The following is a 12,976-nucleotide window of genomic DNA, read 5'->3' on the forward strand; positions in this document are numbered from 1 at the left end:
GGCACCTGCAGGCCGGCCCCGGCGTCCGGCCCGGGCCCACCTGTGCCGGCTCCTCTCCGAGGCCCGGGACAGGCGGCCTTTCTCCTCGGGCCAGCGAGAAGCCGCGTCTGCCAGCTCCTCCCCGCCGCCCGGCAAGTCCCGGACGGCCTGTGCCCCCCGGGCGCCGCTTCCCCGGCCTGGCAGGCCGCTCCCACCCGCACTCGCCCCGCCGCCCGGCCCGGGGGGGCAGGTCACGGGAGAAGCATCGTTCCCGGTCGGCCCCCCTCAGCGTCCGAGTGCTGCCAGGGGGACTCCATCACAGACGGGGGACGGGCGGAAGGACAGGCCGAAACCAGTGTGGCTCAGGCCTCCTCTCCCGACGCCTGTGGGTTTTATCTTTGTTCTGTTTGTTTTCAATATATTTTTATTGAGTTCAGAGAGGAAGGGAGAGGGAGAGAGACGGAAATGTCAGTGATGAGAGAGTCACTGACCGGCTGCCTCTGCTCGCCCCCCACTGGGGACGGAGCCCACAGCCCAGGCCTGTGCCCCGACAAGGAATCGAACTGTGACCTCCTGGGTCATAGGTCAACGCTCAACCGCTGAGCTGCCCCTTCCTGAGGGCGTCTCTGAGGGTCCCCCGAGGGCGCGGCCTCTGCCTGCCGCGGCAGCCAGCCTCGAGGGGGCTCCAGCCCGGGCCCCTCGGTGTCCGTCCGAGCACCCGGTGCCGTCTGTGAGTGGGACTGAGCGGGCAGACGGGCAGACAGCCAGCAGCGACTCCGCCCGTGAGCCTCGGAGCCTGCATGCTGGGCGTTCGGCCGGAGCGGGTTTCCGGTGGTGCGGAGGCTGCGGGCCCGGAGGCCAGGAGACCTGAGGCCTGGAGGCCCGGAGGCCTGGAGGCCCGAGGCCAGGAGGCCCAAGGTCAGGAAGCCCGGAGGCCAGGAGGCCTGAGGCCCAGAGGCGGGAGACCAGGAGGCCCGGAGGCCAGGAGGCCCGAGGCCCGGAGGCCAGGAGGTACGGAGGCTGCAGGCCCTAGGCCCGGAGGACAGGAGGGGGAGGCAGGAGCACAGGAGGGAGGAGTGTCCTGGGCCGGCCTCCAAGTGGAGAGTGGCCAGCAGGGACACTGATGACCCTGAAGCCACTCATTTGAGGGTTCCAGCTCGAATCTCTCTCTCTCTCTCTCACACACACATACACACACACACACACACACACTCACTCACACACACACACACACACCATCAGGGGCCGTCTCTGAGGACCGCAGGACACAGCATCCTCTGGTCCAGCACCCACTTCGCCGCCTCCAGCCACAGTCCCTCAGCCCACAGCGCCCCCTGCTGGCCGGTGGGTGGCAAATCCCTTGGCCCCTGGGCTCCTCCCCAAACCAGGGCGCCCTGAGGCTGGCAGGTGGCTTGTCCCTGTGTGAAATGTGAGCGAAGGGCCTGGCGCTCTGACCCCCAGCCCGCGCCTCCTGCCCACCCTCCTCCTCCTCCACCCTCTCCCCTGCCCGTCTCCCCCCACCCCCTCCCCGGCTCTGGAGCTCTGCTCTCCACAGTGAGGTTTCTCTGCGGGAACCACAGGCGCCACCCACGCGGGAGTGACAGAGCAGGTCCAGCGTCAGGACGCCTCCTCCACGTCCAGCTTCGTGGCGGGAGGACCCGTTGCCTGCAGGGCGTGGGGGGCGGGTGTCGGGGGACAGACAGCCTGGCCCCTCGGGAAGCCCCTGGCTCAGCACGCAGGGCCGTGACCACAGGAGGTGGGGCAGCTGGTCGCGGGACAGCGGGAAGGCGGGCCTGGTGTATTTCATATTTTATTTTATTTCTAAGTCTATTTTCATTGACTTCAGAGAGAGAGGGAGAGAAAGAAACATCAATGATGACGCAGAATTATTGATAGGCTGCCTCCTGGAATCAAATGAACCAGGAGGTCAGGGTTCAGTTCCCGGTCACAGCAAAGGCCTGGGTTTGGGGCTCAACCCCAGTGTGGGGCGTGCAGGAGGCAACCAATCCATGACTCTCTCCCATCACTGATGTTTCTCTCTCTCCCCTCCCTTTCTCACTGAATCGATGAAAAGATATATTTTTTAAAAGACGGTAGCCCTAACCAGTTTGGCTCAGTGGATAGAGGACTGAGGACTGAAGGGTCTCAGGTTCGATTCCGATCAAGGGCATGTACCTTGGTTGCAGACACATCCCCAGTAGAAGGTGTGCAGGAGGCAGCTGATCAATGTTTCTCTCTCATCGATGTTTCTGACTCTCTATCCCTCTCCCTTCCTCTCTGTAAAACATCAATAAAATATATTTTTAAAAGATGGTAAATGCTATGTTATGTGTGTTTTACCACAATTTTAAAAACAAACAAACAAACAAACAAACATAAAAACAGTGTCCTGGTCTGTCCTGGTGTGTCCCTGTCTGTCCCGGTCTTTCCCGGTCAGTCCCAGTCGGTCCTGGTCTGGCAGCCTCGGTGAGACCCCACCCCCACCTCCATGGAGAGTTCGTGTCCCGGCGGCTCCTGCCAGGCACGGAGGCCGGGTGCAGGGACCCGGCCCCGGGCTCCCAGCCTCAGCCGCTGCCCCACGGCCTGCCCGGGGTTTCCGGGTGCAGGGACCCGGCCCCGGGCTCCCAGCCTCAGCCGCCTCCCCACGGCCTGCCCGGGTTTTCCGGGTGCGTTTCCCTGGGGACGCGCAGGGTCCTCGCTGCCTTGGCCGGGCCTGGCTTTTAGTTGAGCTGTAATCGTGTCTGTCTCCTGGAAAGTCTTACTAAAAGCGTTTGTGGGAGCCCCCTTCACGTCCCGCGTGGCTCAAGGTTCCGGTTCAGGGTTCGGGCTCTGGAGGTGACCGCGCACAATGAAAGAGGCTAGAAAAGTGTTCATTGGGAATGTTGGGGGCCAGGCGGGAGCCCACCTCTAGGGGGCGGTCTACACCCCGCTCTGGCCTTGCCATCCCTTTTATGAAGGTTTGGGATCCACCCCTAGAGGCAGGCAGTTCCAGTAACAGCCAATCAACAAGGATTTACATAAGACTGACAGGTGGAGTGGGTCCAGCCGCCATTGTCTCAATCAGACAGCGAGTGACGCTCTGACCTTCCGGAGCCTCCAAGGCTGACCAGCTCCCGGGCTCCCTGTCCACACGCTCTGCCGGCGGGGACAATGGTCGGCTCCGACCAGAGTTCCTCTGGAGCTGGCGACACGCAGGAGGCGGGCCGTGCGATTCCCGCGCTGGGCTTCCAGTTACATACAATTACACTGAGGCCCGGTGCCCGACATCTGTGCACGGGCAGGGCCCCTAGCGGCTGCCAGCTGCTGGCGGGGCCTCCCTCCCTCCCCCGGGGCCCTGCCCCTGGTCCAACTTCCGGACGACCTCTCGTCAGGGGGGCAATTTGCACAGCACGCTTCTCTTACACAGGATCTATCGCGTGTGTGTACTCTGCAGGAAGCACAATGACGTGTTTTGAATATTTATGTGGAATGTGAGCATTCACTCACCTCGAGGCTGCAGGCACCTCCTCGGCCAGGTTCCAGGCACGCGGGTCCGGCCCCTGAGGTGCGCCTGGCGAGGGGCTGGGCTCTGCGATCGTAGGAAGTGCCCGCTCCGTCCGCGGCCTGGCGAGCGGGTCTGGAATCACTGAGCTGGGCCCTGCCTCAGCCCGAGCCCGTCCCGCCCATAACCCTCTGCCTGTGAGGCCGGGCACTTCCTGTGTGTGTGTGTGTGTGTGAACGTGCCCCTGACTTTCCTAAGGAAAAGAGCAGCAGGTCCTGTGAGTCTAGAGAGGAGACGGAAGGTTCCGGAGAGGAGAGGGAAGGTGGGGAGGGTGGGTGGGCGCTGGCAGTTGCTGTGCACACAGCCTGTCCGGGAGCGGAGGCGGGACGCAGGTGCCCGGTGCCCAGGCCCTTGCTTCTCGGCTGCAGCTCACACCGGTTTCCACGTGTGGGCGGGGCATGTGCGCTCACTGTGACAAAGTGACCCGCTGCGAGCGTCCTGCCGGCCCGGCGAACAGAAAGAAGCCCCCCAGCAATGCGGTGGCTGCCCCGAGGGCGGTGCTTACACACGGCCGCTGACTGTCCAAGGGCGGCCGAGGGCGGGCAGCCGCGGGGCACGGGCTGAGGGTCTGCGCCGGGCCCGCTGCTCAGGGGGCGTCTGCGCCATGGTCTTCGCCCCACGTCCTGCCACACCCGCAGGCCTGAGCAACAACAGCGGCAGGGCCCGCTCCCGCCCGCCCCTCATCACGCCCGGCCGCTCCCGCCCGGCCCTCTTCACACCCGGCCGCTCCCGCCCGGCCCTCGTCACGCCCGGCCGCTCCCCGCAAACACGCCCGGCCGCTCCCGCCCGCCCCTCGTCACGCCCGGCCGCTCCCGCAAACACGGCCTCAGCTAACGAGGATTCTCCGGAGCGGCCCCCGGAGAACGGGCCCCGGGAGGCCGGCCGGCGGCAGCGGCCCCTGTGCCTAATCGCCCGTGAATGTCATTAAGTGAGAACCGTTTTCCACAAATTAGCTGCCGCCTGGTGTCCAATTAGCGGAGGAGCCGGGCGGCCATGCGGCTTCGGCTGGAACCGGCGGAGCCGGACGGGGCCGTCAGAGCCCCGGAGCCCAGCCGAAGCGCCGCCTCTGCTCCGGTGGCAGGAATGCGGCGGCCGCCCCCTCCCCCCCCCCGCACATCCCCCCACAGGTGGCGTGGTCCCCGGGCCCGCGGGCGCCCACAGGAGGGGGTGGGGGAGAGATCCGGGGAGAGAGTCTGTGGCAGAGGTTCTGGGAGCTGTGCGCCCAGAGGGTGGGCCCTGTGTTCAGTCTTTTCAGAATGTGAGGCGCAGCCTGGCCGGTGGCTCAGCAAACGGCTGTGGTTTGAGTCCGTCCAGGTGGTGGGCTGGGGCCCCATCGGGGTGCATGTGGGAGGCAGCCGATCCATGCTTCTCTTGCACATCCATGTTTCTCTGCCTCCTTCCTTCTCTCTCTGAAAATCAATGTAAACAGCCTGGTCGGCGTGGCTCAGCGTGGCCCAGGAGGTCAGGGTTCGATTCCCGGTCGGGGCACAGGCCCGGTTGCAGGCTCCATCCCGTGTGGAGCGTGTAGGAGGCAGCCGATCCATGACTCCTTCTCATCGTTGATGTTTCTCTCTCTCTTTCTCTCCCTCTCCCTTCCTCTCTGGAATCAGTAAACACATAGATTAAAACAAAAAACGAGCCGAAACCGGTTTGGCTCAGTGGTAGAGCGTCGGTCTGCGGACTGAAAGGTCCCGGGTTCGATTCCGGTCAAGGGCATGTACCTTGGTTGCGGGCACATCCCCAGTAGGGGGTGTGCAAGAGGCAGCTGGTCGATGTTACTCTCTCATCGACGTTTCTAACTCTCTCTCCCTTCCTCTCTGTACAAAATCAATAAAATATAAATAAAAAAAAATAAAACGAGCGCTCACAGGGAGCCCAAAGGCTTCTGTCTGTGTCAGTGGAGACGAATCCACGGGAGCCTAGGAGGTTCGCAGTGAAAATGGCAGCGCCCTGAGCACAGGCCCAGCGGGACCTGCAGGTGGTTCTGGGTGGGTGGGTCAGGACAGGTGGTTCTGGGCGGGTGGTTCTGGGCAGGTGGGTCAGGGCGGGTAGGTCAGGGCGGGTGGTTCTGGGTGGGTGGTTCTGGGCGGGTGGTTCTGGGCAGGTGGGTCAGGGCGGGTGGTTCTGGGCAGGTGGGTCAGGGCGGGTGGTTCTGGGTGGGTATGGAATCCATATGCCATGTCGACCGTGGACCTCAGGGGCGCTCTGCATGGAGCTCATGTGCCTGGTGCTGAGGACACCTCTCCCCGCAAACACGGGGGGGGACAGACCGGGGCCACAGGAGCCGGCCCAGGCAGGGCGGGCCCAGCGCCCCGGTGCTCTGCCTCTCGGAGCCGAGCAGGTACCTGTTGGCCCGCCCCCCGCAGAGCCCGTGCTGTCAGGCCACAGGCCGCCGGCCCCTCGGGGTGGCCCGGCCTCGTTAGCGGGGCCGAGGGGCGGTTGGTAATGAGGGCCTTCCCGCCACCTGCCCCGCGGCCGCATCTGCCCGCTAACAGCCCTGATTGTCCTCACCGCCGGCCGCGCGGCAGCTTGAGCACAGCCTGTGCCCGCGGCCGGCAGGCCCCCCACGGCCGCCAGATGCCCCGGGGGGGGGGGGGGCTCTCGGGCGCCCTCGGCTGATTAACGGGGAGCGGCGGGGCCGCAGGACAGGCCCAGGAAACGGCCCCGGCCGGCCTCGCTCAGAAGCAGGCTGCGGCTCTGGGCACGGGGCCTGTGTGTGCGTGTGTGTGCACACGTGTGTGTGTGCATGTGCACTGTGTGACTCCTCCTGTTCAGAAACCAAGCATGGGGGCTGTTCAGAGCAGGGGCGGAGGGGGCAGGAGTGAGGAGGGCGCTGGCAGCCCCGGGGAAGGAGGCCCGCGGGCCGGCCACGGAACCGCCGAGCGAGCGCGTCAGGGGCAGACGTGAGCATGACGAGGCCTCGGGACAGAGCAGGTGACAGGACCCGGCTGGGGGCGGGGCTCTGCCGCGGGCGCAGAGCACGCACGAGGGAGACCTGGGGGCTCGTTCTACGGGGGGTGTGGGGGGGGGAGAGAGGGGGGAGGGGAGGGGGGAGGGGGGCCCACCCCCGGGAGGCGAGGGAGCTGGGCCCGTGGCGTCTGTTAGGAGTCAGACTGGGCTTAGACGGGATCAGACCGCGGTGAGCCACATGGCAGGGGCTCTGTCCGTCTGTCCATCCGTCCGTCCGTCCGTCTGTCCACTCGCATGCTGGTCACTGTAACAGCCCGGCAGGCTTTCCCAGGTCTCCTGCCCCGGCTCTCCCGAGCCCATCACCGGGGATGCCCGGTCTCCCCACCCAGGCCTGGCAGCACTTGTGAGGCAAGAACAGTTTAAATATGTTTTTTAAATGGATGTCAGGGAGGAAGGGAGAGGGAGAGAGAGCGTCAGTGATCAGAGAGAGCATGGACCGGCTGCCTCCTGCGCGTTCTCCCCCCCCCCCCCCCCCCCCACTGGGGACCAAGCCCGCAGCCGGGCCTGTGCTCAGCCACTGAGCCACCTCAGCCAGGCCGGACGGGGTTTTTAAACTAAGTTCTGGGCTTAATGCCTCCTTCCTAAGTGAGAGAGAGAGAGAGAGAGGGAGAGGGAGAGAGGGAGGGGAGGAGAAGAGGAGGGGAGGGGGGAGAGAGGGGGAGAGGGAGGGGGAGGGAGAGGGGAAGGGGGAAAGAGAGGGAGGGCCCGGAAGGAGAAAGGCAGGATGGGGAATCGGTTTCAGAGTTCTCAGCGGCGGGAAGGCCCCGCCTGCAGACACGGGTCCATGGCAGCCACTCCCGGGCGAACAGGCGAGCGGCTCAGTGACTGCGCAGGCTCTGGGGTCCCTCCAGGAGCCTCGGGGCCTCTGAGAAAACGGGGCGCAGGCTCCTGCAGTTCCGTGAAGACGCTCCCTCCAGCCCTCCAAGCTTGTCTGCAGGGCCGCTGACCGTGGCCCCTGTGCCGGATCCCAGCTCAATCCCGCCCAGGCCCACCCCACCGCGGCCCTTCCTCTCTCCCGCTCTGCCGGCCTCCCGTGCTCCCAGGCCGGGCTGTCACTCACGGCCTCGCCGCCTCCCGGCCCGATCCCGGCCCTGAGCCTGGCCCGCTCCCCGCCCTGAGCCCAGCCCTGAGCCCAGCCCTGCTCCCGGCCCTGAGCCTGGCCCTGCTCCCAGCCCTGAGCCCAGCCCTGAGCCCGGCCCTGCTCCCGGCCCCAAGCCTGGCCCTGAGCCCAGCCCTGAGCCCAGCCCTGCTCCCGGCCCTGAGCCCAGCCCTGCTCCCGGCCCTGAGCCCGGCTCTGAGCCCAGCCCTGCTCCCGGCCCTGAGCCCAGCCCTGAGCCCGGCCCTGCTCCCGGCCCTGAGCCCGGCCCTGAGCCCGGCCCGATCCCGGCCCCGCTCCCCGCCCTGCGCGCTGGCAGGCTGCGGAGGAGATGCGGCGAGGAGGAAGACTGGCAGCTTGACACGCACTGTCACCGCGAACACGGCCGCCGTGACCCGGCCCGCCGCCCGGCCCGGTGCCCAGTCACAGCGGAGGCTGCATCTGCCGCGGCCCAGCGGCCCGCGCCACGCTGGGCACCAGATGCCTCTGTTTATCCCCCTCCGCCCCCGCCCGCCGCAGCCCCCGCCCAGCCCTGCTTCATCTGCCCGGGCCTGTCTCTCACCGCGCCCCCCCCCCCCCCCCCCCCCCGCCTCCGTCTGCGCGGGGAGCAGCGCAGGGCTCTCTTCCACGTCGGACCCGACAGGACAAGGCGGACGGGCCTGAGCGGAGGGTCTGCGTCCTGCCACACCGGGAGCCGGAGCCAGAGACCAGCCGGCACCACTGCCCGGCCTCGCCGAGACGCCCTGCGATGGTCCTGTGGGTGCCCAGGGCAGGGACCCGGGAGAACCAGCTCGGATGCCATGCTGAGACCTCGCAGGGAAGCGCCCAGGGCGCCCAGAGGTGCCAGCGGGAGGAGGCACCGATCGGAGCAGGGTCAGCTGTTGTTCTTTCTTTAAAATATACACATACACCGCCAAAACCAGTGTGGCTCAGTGGTAGAGCGTCGGTCTGCGGACTGAGAGGCTCCAGGTTCGATTCCAGTCAAGGGCATGTACATTGGTTGCGGGCACATCCCCGGTAGGGGGTGTGCAAGAGGCAGCTGGTCGATGTTTCTCTCTCATTGACATTTCTAGCTCTTTAGCTCTCTCCCTTCCTCTCTGTAAAATATCATTAAAATATATTTTTAAAGTATATATATACATGTTTTTATTGATGTCATAGAGGAAGGGAGAGGGAGAGGGAGACAGAAACATCAGTGAGGCCCTCGCCGGTGTGGCTCAGTGAATAGAGCTTGCTGAATGCACGCATGACACTCTAGCTGCTCTGACCTCAGCGATCACGGGGCACAGCCAGTCTTCTGAGTGGAGGAGAGAGGCAACACAGAGTGGTTGTGTGACCCTGAGCTGCTTAATCTGCCATACAAATTTTATGTCATCAAAGGTCTACTTTTTCTCTCGCATGTAGATTCGTTGTAAACAATAAAAAGGAAAAAAGGAAAGGGGACTAGGTCTCATTTACTGGACAGGCTGACCCTCGAAGTTCCGGGCAGCATGGGAGGTGTCCGTGGTGCTGAATGACGGACAGGAGTCTGGTCATCACACCCAACATGAGCATCTGAGAGAGAGAGGGAGGAGGAGGAGGAGGAGGAGAGGAGGAGGAGGAGGAGGAGGAGGAAAAGGGGAGAGGGAGAAAGAGGAGGAGGAGGAGGGAGGGAAGGAGGAGCAGGAGGAGGAGAAGGCAGGAGAGAAGGAGGAGGAGGAGGAGGGAGGGAAGGAGGAGCAGGAGGAGGAAAAGGCAGGAGAGAAGGAGGAGGAGGAAAAGGAGATGGAGGGGGAGGAGGAGGAGAAGGGGAAGGGGAGAGGGGAAAGAGGGAGGAGGAGGGGGAGGGGAGGGAAGGGAAGGAGGAGGAGGAGGAGGAAATGAGGAGGAGGAGGAGGAAGAGGGGAAGAAGAAAAGAGGAGAGGAGGGAGGAATCTGACACATGACATGCTCCTGGGGGAGGGGGGATGTGCTGATCAGAGAAAGTCTGGGAAGAACAGGGATTTGTAAACATAAAGCCGGGTGATGCGGGGTGGGGCGCTCGTCGTCATTGGGATTAATAGCCGTTGTTTGTGCCTAATTCTGGAGTCGCCGGGAGATGGTGTGTGTGAGGCGTGTGACCCAGAGGCTGACAGCGCCCTCGGAGGGGAGAGGGCGTGTGGGGTTTCTGGTGCTGGGACCGTCCATGGGCGGTCGCACCAAGAGCCTCATTCTGAGCCGTGCTGGGTGACCTCTTGTCAGAATGCCTGCGGTCTGTTGCTGAAGGTCACGAGGTCAAGTGCGGTTTGCTGAGGGGCATGTCAGCGGATCGGCTGGAGATGGAGGGGAGCTGGAGCGGCAGGATCTTCCGGAAAGTTCCCTTCCTTCCTTCTCACCCTCCGTCTCCCTGGCCCAGGTGCCCTCGGCCCGCCCTCCATCCCACGTGGAGGCTGCGGTCACACACATTCTCATCGCGGCCGGCACCTGTGTTATTTCCCCCCGTGTCTGTCTGGTCACGTAGGTCACCTGGAACCCGGCGGCGTCCACCAGGGGGCGTCACTGCAGCCGGAAACAGCTCCGATGGCGGAGACGCCTTGGCCGGCCGGGCAGCCATCGAGACCGCCACCCCGTGTGAGAAGCGTGAAGCGGAAACTGGCCAACAAGATCACACGGAACAGTCGCCAGAGCAGGCTGTGAGACGCTGCGCAGCCCCAGCCTGTGTGGGGTCAGGGTTCGATTCCCGGTCAGGGCACAGGCCCGGGGTGCGGGCTCGATCCCCAGTGAGGGGCGTGCAGGAGGCGGCCGGTCCAGGATTCCCTCTCATCGCGTGCCGGAAGCCACCACGGTCCCGCTAATAGGAAGATGTGAAAGGCTGGTCAACCACTCCCTGCCTAAGGGAGACGGCCAGGCCACTTCCCCACCTTGTAATCTGTAATCCTTACTGATAAGATGATCCGCTTATTCCCTGCCTAAGGCTATGGGTGTTTCCCAAACCTGCCTAAGGGCTATGGGTGCATCCCATGGTCTCTGTAACTTTGGTCAGCTAGGCCAGACCCTGGCGGCAGTCCTCCCACTAGAGGTGGGCGCCCGCCTGGCCCCCATATCACCAAATTAAATTTCTTCCAGTCTCTCTTCCTTTGCGTGGGGCCCTTCTCCAGAACCCGAACCCCGAACCAGAACCCTGCACCACATGGGACATGAAAGGGGTTTCCATAATATGGGTGTTTCGCTCTCTGAGATAAAAACACGTAAACAGCCGAGACCGTTTGGCTCAGTGGATAGAGCGTCGGCCTGCGGACTGAAAGGTGCAGGGTTCGATTCCAGTCAAGGGCATGTACATTGGTTGCGGGCCACATCCCCAGTAGGGTGTGTGCAAGAGGCAGCTGGTCGATGATTCTCTCCCATCGATGTTTCTAACTCTCTATCCCTCTCTCTTCCTCTCTGTAAAAATCAATAAAATATATATTTTTAAAAAAACAAAAAACACATCAAGTCTCTGCTTTGGAAGTTTCCGGGCTCAGGGCCTTCCCTCCAGAACGCGCACAGGCCTCTCGGCGAAGCCGCCGTGCCCGCACCAGCCCCCGGAGGCAGCGCTTGGAAACGCGGGAAACGTAAACACAGCGCCTGTTTGCTGCCCCGGCCTCTCGGGAGGCGCTCCGGGCTCTGTCGGTCTGTTTCTGCCTCTCCCCGTGCCCGCCGGTCTGGCCGGGGCTCGGCTCGGGGGAGGAAATGGGTGCTTGTTGGTGGTTCCCACAGCCACGCGGGCGGCTGCAGGCAGCGATGGCCATCCACGGGGATCGACTGCTTCTGTCTCGCAGGCGGCCACGGTGACGAACACACACACACACGCACACACAGGCACACACACACACACATGCACACTCGCGCACACACACGCACACGCCCAGGCTCCGGGCTGTGTGCTAAGAATAATTGCCACCATATTGATTGGCCCTCGGGGAGCCGCCGGGGTTAAAAATTGCAGCCTGCGGGCTCCCCGCGGAGGAGCCTCCTGGAGCCGGCGGCTCCTTGGTGCCACGTCCCCGTATCTGACCTCCTCTGAGACGGTGAAGTGAGCACCAGCCGAGCACGGCCGGGGGACTCCCAGCCGCTCCACGGCCGTTCCTGTCCTAGCCCGGCCTCGGTCTGCACACGCCCCGGCCGCCCTGAGGATACAACGCGCTTCCTTCTTCCTTTCAAATGGTCTTTTTACTGGTGTGACTGGGAGAGGGGGAGGGAAGACTCCCTGATGAGAGAGAATCGTGGATGGGCTGCCTCCTGCACTCCCACATCCCAGGCCTGGGCCCTGACGGAATCGAACCCTGACCTCCTGGCTCCTAGGTCGACGCTCAGCCCTGAGCCATCGGCAGGCGGCAGGCGTGGTGCTGGTTCCCGCGGCCCGGGTCTCACTGCGGGTTGTCCTGGAGGGGGAGGTGTGGGCTCTGGTTCTCCACTGTTGGCTGCCGGTCCGCGGCTGAACCCTCCCGGCCACAGCCCCACACGGAGTGTGGACTCACGCACTTGTGTTCGGAGCTTCTCCTGCACCCCCGCGCCCTCAGGGGAAAGGGCTCCGTCCGTCCGTCCGTCCGCAGCAGCAAGGACAGCGCCGGGCCTCGGCCGCCGATCCCGGGCAGAGGCCGGGCCTTGGGAGCTGTCCGAGCGCGGCCAGCGGAGGAGGCGTGTCCTGCTCGCTCCCCCCCTCGCGGAGCGGCGCTGGCCACGCTCGGAGGTCTGTGCTGGCGGCGGGACGGACGGACGGACGGAGGGTCCGGGCTGTGACGGCGGGAGTGACAGCGGCAGGAGCTCGCAGCCGCCCTCCATCTGCCCGGCACTTCCGGCCCGCACTGTCACCGGCCTCACAAACGGCATCTTCCCCGTCCCCCTCCCCTGTCCCCCTCCCCCGTCCCCCCTCCCCCTTCCCCCTTCCCTGTCCCTCTTCCCCGTCCCCCTTCCCCCATCCCCTTTCCATGGCCCCCTTCCATGGACCCCCCACGTCCCCCTCCCCCGTCCCTCTCCCCCGTCCCCCTCCCCCTTCCCCCTCCCCTTCCCCCTTCCCTGTCCCCCTCCCCCGTCCCCCTCCCCCGTCCCCCTTCCTGAGCCATGCGCAGACTGAAGGGCAGGGCCGCCCTCTCTTCTCTTTATCGGTCCCGGAGGCCCGGGGCACAGTCTGTGCACTCGGGGGGGGGGGGGGGGGTCCCAGCCCGGCCTGCGCCCTCTCAGTCTGGGAGCCTCGGGGTGCCCCAGCCCCGGGTGCAGGGCGGGACCTAAGCCATCGGTGGGGCATTTAGGCGGCCAGAGGCGGGGAGGCTCCGGCCACTGCGCTCACCAGCCTGAGCCTGGCCTCGGGCTGAGCGGCGCTCCCTGTGGCCACTGGCGGCTCCTGCAGTGAGCGTCTGCCCCCTGGTGGTCAGTGCTCATCATAGCGACAGTGG

The sequence above is a fragment of the Pipistrellus hanaki genome (genome assembly GCF_964339955.1).
Source record: "Pipistrellus hanaki genome assembly, chromosome: 2".
Taxonomy (NCBI): domain Eukaryota; kingdom Metazoa; phylum Chordata; class Mammalia; order Chiroptera; family Vespertilionidae; genus Pipistrellus; species Pipistrellus hanaki.